The sequence below is a fragment of the Haplochromis burtoni genome, unplaced genomic scaffold (assembly GCF_018398535.1).
Source record: "Haplochromis burtoni strain Fernald_Lab_line unplaced genomic scaffold, NCSU_Asbu1 Contig_113, whole genome shotgun sequence".
In the NCBI taxonomy this organism is placed as follows: domain Eukaryota; kingdom Metazoa; phylum Chordata; class Actinopteri; order Cichliformes; family Cichlidae; genus Haplochromis; species Haplochromis burtoni.
This window is the reverse complement of record NW_024582474.1, coordinates 327,342-335,358: the sequence shown is the minus strand read 5'-3', so window position 1 is coordinate 335,358 and position 8,017 is coordinate 327,342. Positions and strand designations below refer to the sequence as shown.

Genomic DNA, 8,017 nt, shown 5'->3' with positions numbered 1-8,017 from the left:
CTATCTATCTATCTATCTATCTATCTATCTATCTATCTATCTATCTATCTATCTATCTATCTATCTATCTATCTATCTATCTATCTATCTATCTATCGAAAAGTTAGCGTTCTAATCCCTGATATTTTTTGGGACCCTTCTTTCACTTAGAAATAAGTCTTCTGTGTAGGCCACTTCTTATTTTTCACCATAGTGGTGACCTTAAGAAGAAAAAAAAATACTCAAAGAAAAGAAAATGGTGGTGAATGGATGGTTTGCCTTGGTTGAAACTAGCTGGCAGCTCATAGCTTCCCATTTTGACCTTTTAACTACCATCATTTCAGACCATTGAAATGGTGGCACCATCGGTGAAAGCCCCATGTTTAGCTAAACCTCTTATCCTGGCCTAAAGATGTTGTTGTTCCTAAAACCAACAGCATGGAAAATGCTCATGCCATGTTTCCTGCTTCTAATTTAGGTGACATTCAGTGAAATCTTTATGGATGAAGGTAACAATAGGTGGGTTGCAAGGAAAAAGAAAATTCTTAAATGAATAGGAATTACCTGAATCATTCCACTCCTTCAGTGAAATGATCCAGAACATTTGTCCCTTTGGGAAAGGGTCACTGTAAATCAAATTGTTGTGAATGATCATCTTCAGATGAGACTGTTTTCTACAGTAACCTGATCTGTAGAGAAGGAGAGCTTACTGAACATTTAGAGGACAAAAAAGTGAGAAACCTGTGCTATTTGCTTTACAGTCATTTCATCTTTACTTGCTGAACACCTAAAGGAGATTTTGTGTTAAACAGCATTTGTTGCAGCCTCATCAATTGCAAAGGGCACTGAAGCTGTTGTGACAGCATGTGGTTGTCTAACGTGTTTGAACATGTTTATGTTGCATTTTCCTTTCATTTTTCTGTGTATGTGGTCATTCGGGTTAAAACGGTAGCTTTTAAATGTATTCAGATTCAGCATTTATCTCTCTTTATTGTGCCCTCTGTTGCAAGTGGTGGAGTCTGTTATTCCTGCACTGGGTTCAAATAAAATCAGAATGATTATCCTTTAACTGTCATTAAACATCAGACGTTCAACGAAATATAGAAGCAGCTACCTGGTAGCAGCATTTAGAATAAAAAATAATAAAAACAAAGAAATAGCTAACAAAAACAAATCTAAAAATACCAGCTATAAAACTGTGCAAATGTACAAGGTATATACAAATGTGCAAGGTTGCTCTCAAGTATTGCACTTGTCTTGTGTGGTAGTGATGTGTATGTTTATGTGTGAGTGTGTGTTACTGTATGTGTGCATATGTGTGTGTGTGTTGTATGTGTGAGAGGTACTGATGTGTGACTTTAAGTGGGGCGTGTGTTCATGGTCCTGGTTTGGATTAACCTGTAGAATCTCCTAAAGGCCTACAGGTCGAACAGGTGGGATGCAAGATGTAGGATGGGTGGAGTCTCTCAGCTCTGTTCAGGCAGTGGGATGTGTAGATGTCTGCAACAGAGGGGAGGGCGTAGCCGATGATCTTCTGTGCAGTATTGACTACTCTCTGCAGCGTCTTCCGCTCAGCCTGGGTGCAATGTGTGAACCACACTGTGATACACTATAGCGAGTGGTAGAAGGTCAGCAGCTTCTCACAGATGTTGTTCCTTCTGAGCACTCTCGGGTAGTGCGCTTTGGGGTCTTTAGGGACTAGTAAAGCGCTATATAAATACAGGCCATTTACCATTTACCATAGTGCAGATGCTGCTGTGACTTCCTGATGATGGTGGAGGTGTTTGCATTCCAGGAGAGGTCAGCTTATGTAGAGTGGAGGCAGGTCTACTCTGTGCCTCCTACAGTCCAGGATCATCTCCTTTGGCCTCGTGTTGTTTACAGCCAGATTGTTTACTGAACACCACACAGACATATTCAGCACCTCATATCCTGTACTGTGATGGGGTTTCAGAGCCCATCACAGTCTCTGCTATGCAGATGACACACAACTTTATCTATCATGAAGCCAAATAACACACAGCAATTGGTTTAACTGCATCCAGGTCTTTATAAAGACATAAAGAACTGAATGACATCTAATTTTCTGCTTCTAAATTCAGATCAAACTGACGTTATTGTACTTGGCCCTGAAAATTTTAGAAATATACTCTGCCATCCTGATTGTTACTCTAGATTCCTACTCTGGATGGCATTACCTTGGCCTCCAGTAATACTGTGAGGAACCTTGGAGTAATTCTGACCAGGATATGTCCTTCAATGCACATATTAAACAAATATGACTGCTTTCTTACATTTGTGCAACATCTCTAAAGTTAGAAATATCCTGTCTCAGAGTGACGCTGAAAAACTAGTTCATACCTTTATTACTTCCAGGCTGGACTATTGTAATTCATTATTATCAAGATGTCTTAAAAACTCCCTGAAAAGCCTTCAGTTAAACCAAAATGCTGCAGCAAGAGTACTGACAGGGACTAGAAAGAGAGAGCATATTTCTCTAATCTTGGCTTCCCTTCATCGGCTTCCTGTTAAATGCAGAATTGAATCAAAATCCTGCTCCTCACATGCAAGGTCTTGACTAATCAGGGCCCCATCTTATCTTAATGACCTTGTAGTACCATATCACTCCATTAGAGCACTTTGCTCTCGAACTGCGGGCTTACTTGTTGTTCCAAGAGTATTTAAAAGTCGAATTGGAGGGAGAGCCTTCAGTTTTCAGGCCCCTCTTCTATGGAACCAGCTTCCAGTTTGGATTCGGGAGACAGACATCATCTCTACTTTTAAGATTAGGCTTAAAACTTTCCTTTTTGCTAAAGCATGTAGTTAGGGCTGGATCACGTGACCCTGAATGCCCCCTTAGTTATGCTCCAATAGGTGTAGGCTGCTGAGGGATTCCCATCCTATGATGCACTCAGTATTTTTTCTTCAGTCTCCTTTCTCACTCACTGTGTGTTAATAGACCTCTCTGCATTGAATCATATCTGTTATTAACCTCTGTCTCTCTTCCACAGCATGTCTTTATCCTGTCTTCCTTCTCTCACCCCAACTGGTCGCAGCAGATGGCTGGCCGCCCCTCCCTGAGCCTGGTTCTGCCAAAGATTTCTTCCTGTTAAAAGGGAGTTTTTTCCTTCCCACTGTCGCCAATTGGCTTGCTCATAGGGGGTCATATGATTGTTGGGTTTTTCTCTGTATGTACTATTGTAGGGTCTACCTTACAATATAAAGTCCCTTGAGGCGACTGTTGTTGACATTTGGCGCTGTATACATAAAATCGAATTGAATTGAATCCCTGTATGCAGATTAGGGTTAGGGTAGTGTAGAACAGTGAGCTCAAAACACACACTTGTGGGGAGCCAGTTTTGAGTGTTCAAGTAAAGGAGAGGTGAGGAACGAGTTTGACAGTCTGTGGGCAGTTGGTGAGGAAGTTGAGGATCAAGGAGTAAGTGAGAGCCGGGACAGGTCAGACAGTTTCCTCACCAGGATGTTGGGGATGATTGTGTTAAAGGTTGAGCTGTAGCTATTTTGTCCTCACTTGACCTATTTGCTGTATAGGCAAACTGGTGGGGGTCTCCATAGGGAAGGTTATTCATGGTGGAATGGCTTTGAATGAAATGTTCCAGGTGCTTAGTGATGACAGGTGTGAGTGGAATTGAGTTTAAGTCGTTCAGGCTTAATAGCGGTGTTGATAGCTGACCAGACAGTAGAAGCTTCAGCTTTGCTAATTTGTGTCTCCCATATGGAGCGTTTGACTGTCGCTGCTTTTGGAGTATTTCACTGATCTGAAAATCATATCACTGGCTGTGTGGTAGAGACCACCCAAGAGCTTTGTGCTTCAGCTTAAATGAGCGAAACGTTGCTATTTTATTAGTCTTAGTCTTGAGTTAGCTTATACATGTGTTTGGAGGTAGCTTGCCAACCTTTATTATTTGAACCGTTCAGTGTTCCACCCTGTGCTCTAAATAGATCACTTCTTTAGAGTCTAGATTGGGTCAGCCCTAGGGGTGGGCGATATAAACCATATACGATAGAAACTATATAAATTTGGCCAGCGATAGAGATTTTGACTATACCGCTCCATCGCGATAGCGCATGTTGATGATGTCATCAAGCTGCGCCTGTTTTGGTCAAAAGCATCGCAGTGGCTACAACAATTATCACCTGCATATTATGTCGAGAGTCATAGCAAAGAGATGAAGCACTTTTGAAATATGGGGAAAGCCAAAAACTGCGGTTCCTCCACTTCCGTAACATTGATTCATTAATGTTGAATTCTCTCACAGCTGCTCGATGTTGCAGTATATTAATAACTAACCTTGTATTGTGGACGAATGATCTCAGTTGTTCTCCTGACTGAAGTTTGGCCCGTGTATAGCATCCTGCTATGCGATTGCATTTGTCCCTAACCACCAGAATCCCTCACGTTAACTTTTATTGAGTGGGAAAAAAAGTTGGCGTTCATCCTCCAGCTTCACTGTGCTAATGTTATGCTAACATAGCTGTGTCACTAGCAATCACGTTATATACCAGGTAGTCCAACTTCAGTGACCCTGCAAATGCCACTGCTGTTTAGTTTTCTGTCTTCATTATTTTGGAAGTGGTAGCAGAGCTGTACGTTTTAATTAGTTTTGTGTGGAGGTGGTCAGGCACACTCACAAATTGAACAAATGTACAAGAATACAGGGGAAGAAAAGACAGACAAGGATTAGCAAGATGATTGAAGCGTGCTGAGAAATCACTGAAGAAGTCAAAACCATCTGCCTGCAGGTTTTTATTAGGGAGCCAGTCTCTACAACTTCAATAGACGGTTGCTGAGTTTAGGGCTAAAAGCAACATTGCTTCTATCCTCCTCTGCATGCAAGAAGAAAGACTCTAATGTTAATGTTTGTGAATTCAAGAACTGCACCACAGACGGTATATAAAAGATGGGTGTTGCTATTTGTGTGAGAATTCGACATTAGCTTAGGGGCTGACTAGGGCTGGGCGATATGGCCTAAAATTCATATCACGATATAATTTGAAGCATGTGGGTAACGATATATATCGCATATATTCTTTTCTTCTGTATAACGTATTTTCCACACTATAAGGCACACTTAAAATCCTTTAATTTTCTCAAAAATCGAGAGTGTGCCTTATGTATGAATTCTGGTTGTGCTTACTGACCTCGAACCGATTTTGGCGTGCAGAAATCTGTTAAAAAATGTTTTAGTACAACTTTGGTAAGCTGCACTGCTTGATGGATTGTCAGAGCATTACGGCTGCCGTAGTGAGGAGCTTCGCGGAGTAATCTGGGTCCAAAACTCCAGGTCCCAAAGTCAAACGAACACTGAGAGTTAAAAACGGTCTAAATTCTTTAATCTTTAATAAAATCATCAGCGTTGCTGCTTTACCAGGTGTAACAATTAAGTTTAACATCCAGGCATCCATGAAAACAGAAGTTATTAAATTTAACGGAGTTAGAAGTTAACAGGAAGTTAGCTCGCTAGTTTCCACCTAAACATGACATACCATGTTCTGACTGAGAGATTTTTGAAACTAATTAAAACGTACAGCTCTGCTACCACTTCCAACATAAATGAAGACAGAAAACTAAACAGCAGTGGCGTTTGCAGGGTTACTGAAGTTGGACTACCTGGTATATAACGTGATTGCTAGCGACACAGCTATGTTAGCATAACATTAGCACAGTGAAGCTGGAGGATGAACGCCAACTTTTTTTCCACTCATAAAAGTTAACGTGAGGGATTCTGGTGGTTAGGGACAAATGCAATCGCATAGCAGGATGCTATACACGGGCCAAACTTCAGTCAGGAGAACAACTGAGATCATTCATCCACAATACAAGGTTAGTTATTAATATACTGCAACACTAGAGCAGCTGCGAGAGAATTCAACATTAATGAATCAATGTTACGGAAGTGGAGGAAGCGCAGTTTTTGGCTTTCCCCATATTTCAAAAGTGCTTCATCTCTTTGCTATGACTCTCGCATAATTTGCAGATGATAATGGTTGTAGCCCTGCGATGCTTTCGACCAAAACAGGCGCAGCTTGATGACATCATCAACATGCGCTATCGCGATAGAGCGGTATAGTCAAAATCTCTATCGTTGGCCAAATTTATATAGTTTCTATCGTATATGGTTTATATCGCCCACCCCTAGGGCTGACCCAATCTAGACTCTAAAGAAGTGATCTATTTAGAGCACAGGGTGGAACACTGAACGGTTCAAATAATAAAGGTTGGCAAGCTACCTCCAAACACATGTATAAGCTAACTCAAGACTAAGACTAATAAAATAGCAACGTTTCGCTCATTTAAGCTGAAGCACAAAGCTCTTGGGTGGTCTCTACCACACAGCCAGTGATATGATTTTCAGATCAGTGAAATACTCCAAAAGCAGCGACAGTCAAACGCTCCATATGGGAGACACAAATTAGCAAAGCTGAAGCTTCTACTGTCTGGTCAGCTATCAACACCGCTATTAAGCCTGAACGACTTAAACTCAATTCCACTCACACCTGTCATCACTAAGCACCTGGAACATTTCATTCAAAGCCATTCCACCATGAATAACCTTCCCTATGGAGACCCCCACCAGTTTGCCTATACAGCAAATAGGTCAAGTGAGGACAAAATAGCTACAGCTCAACCTTTAACACAATCATCCCCAACATCCTGGTGAGGAAACTGTCTGACCTGTCCCGGCTCTCACTTACTCCTTGATCCTCAACTTCCTCACCAACTGCCCACAGACTGTCAAACTCGTTCCTCACCTCTCCTTTACTTGAACACTCAAAACTGGCTCCCCACAAGTGTGTGTTTTGAGCTCACTGTTCTACACTACCCTAACCCTAATCTGCATACAGGGATTCAATTCAATTCGATTTTATGTATACAGCGCCAAATGTCAACAACAGTCGCCTCAAGGGACTTTATATTGTAAGGTAGACCCTACAATAGTACATACAGAGAAAAACCCAACAATCATATGACCCCTATGAGCAAGCACTTTGGCGACAGTGGGAAGGAAAAACTCCCTTTTAACAGGAAGAAACCTCCGGCAGAACCAGGCTCAGGGAGGGGCGGGGCCATCTGCTGCGACCGGTTGGGGTGAGAGAAGGAAGACAGGATAAAGACATGCTGTGGAAGAGAGACAGAGGTTAATAACAGATATGATTCAATGCAGAGAGGTCTATTAACACAAGTGAGTGAGAAAGGGACTGAAAGGAAAAATAATGCATCATGGGAATCCCCGCAGCCTACACTATTGCAGCATAACTAAGGGAGGATTCAGGGTCACCTGGTCCAGCCCTAACTATATGCTTTAGCAAAAAGGAAAGTTTTAAGCCTAATCTTAAAAGTAGAGATAGATGTCTGTCTCCCGAATCCAAACTGGAAGCTGGTTCCATAGAAGAGGGGCCTGAAAACTGAAGGCTCTCCTCCCATTCTACTTTTAAATACTCTAGGAACAACAAGTAGGCCTGCAGAGCGAGAGCGAAGTGCTCTAATAGGGTGATATGGTACTACAAGGTCATTAAGATAAGATGGGGCCTGATTATTTAAGACCTTGTATGTGAGGAGCAGGATTTTGAATTCAATTCTGGATTTAACAGGAAGCCAATGAAGGGAAGCCAAAACAGGAGAAATATGCTCTCTCTTTCTAGTCCCTGTCAGTACTCTTGCTGCAGCATTTTGGATTAGCTGAAGGCTTTTCAGTGAGTTTTTGGACATCCTGATAATAATGAATTACAGTAGTCCAGCCTGGAAGTAATAAATGCATGAACTAGTTTTTCAGCGTCACTCTGAGACAGGATATTTCTAATTTTAGAGATGTTGCACAAATGGAAGAAAGCAGTCTTACATATTTGTTTAATATGTGCATTGAAGGACATGTCCTGGTCAAAAATGACTCCAAGGTTCCTCACAGTGTTACTGGAGGCCAAGGTAATGCCATCCAGAGTAAGAATCTGGTTAGATACCATATTTCTAAGATTTTCAGGGCCGAGTACAATAACCTCAGTTTGATCTGAATTAGAA

General features: G+C 41.6%; 1 protein-coding gene across 4 annotated transcripts in view; it reads left to right on the top strand.

Moving 5' to 3' along the window:
- The window catches only part of LOC102301036 (seizure 6-like protein), a 107,453-nt gene that overhangs the window by 1,117 nt on the left and 98,319 nt on the right, over nt 1–8,017 (top strand). The gene's annotated exons all lie outside the window — the stretch shown is intronic.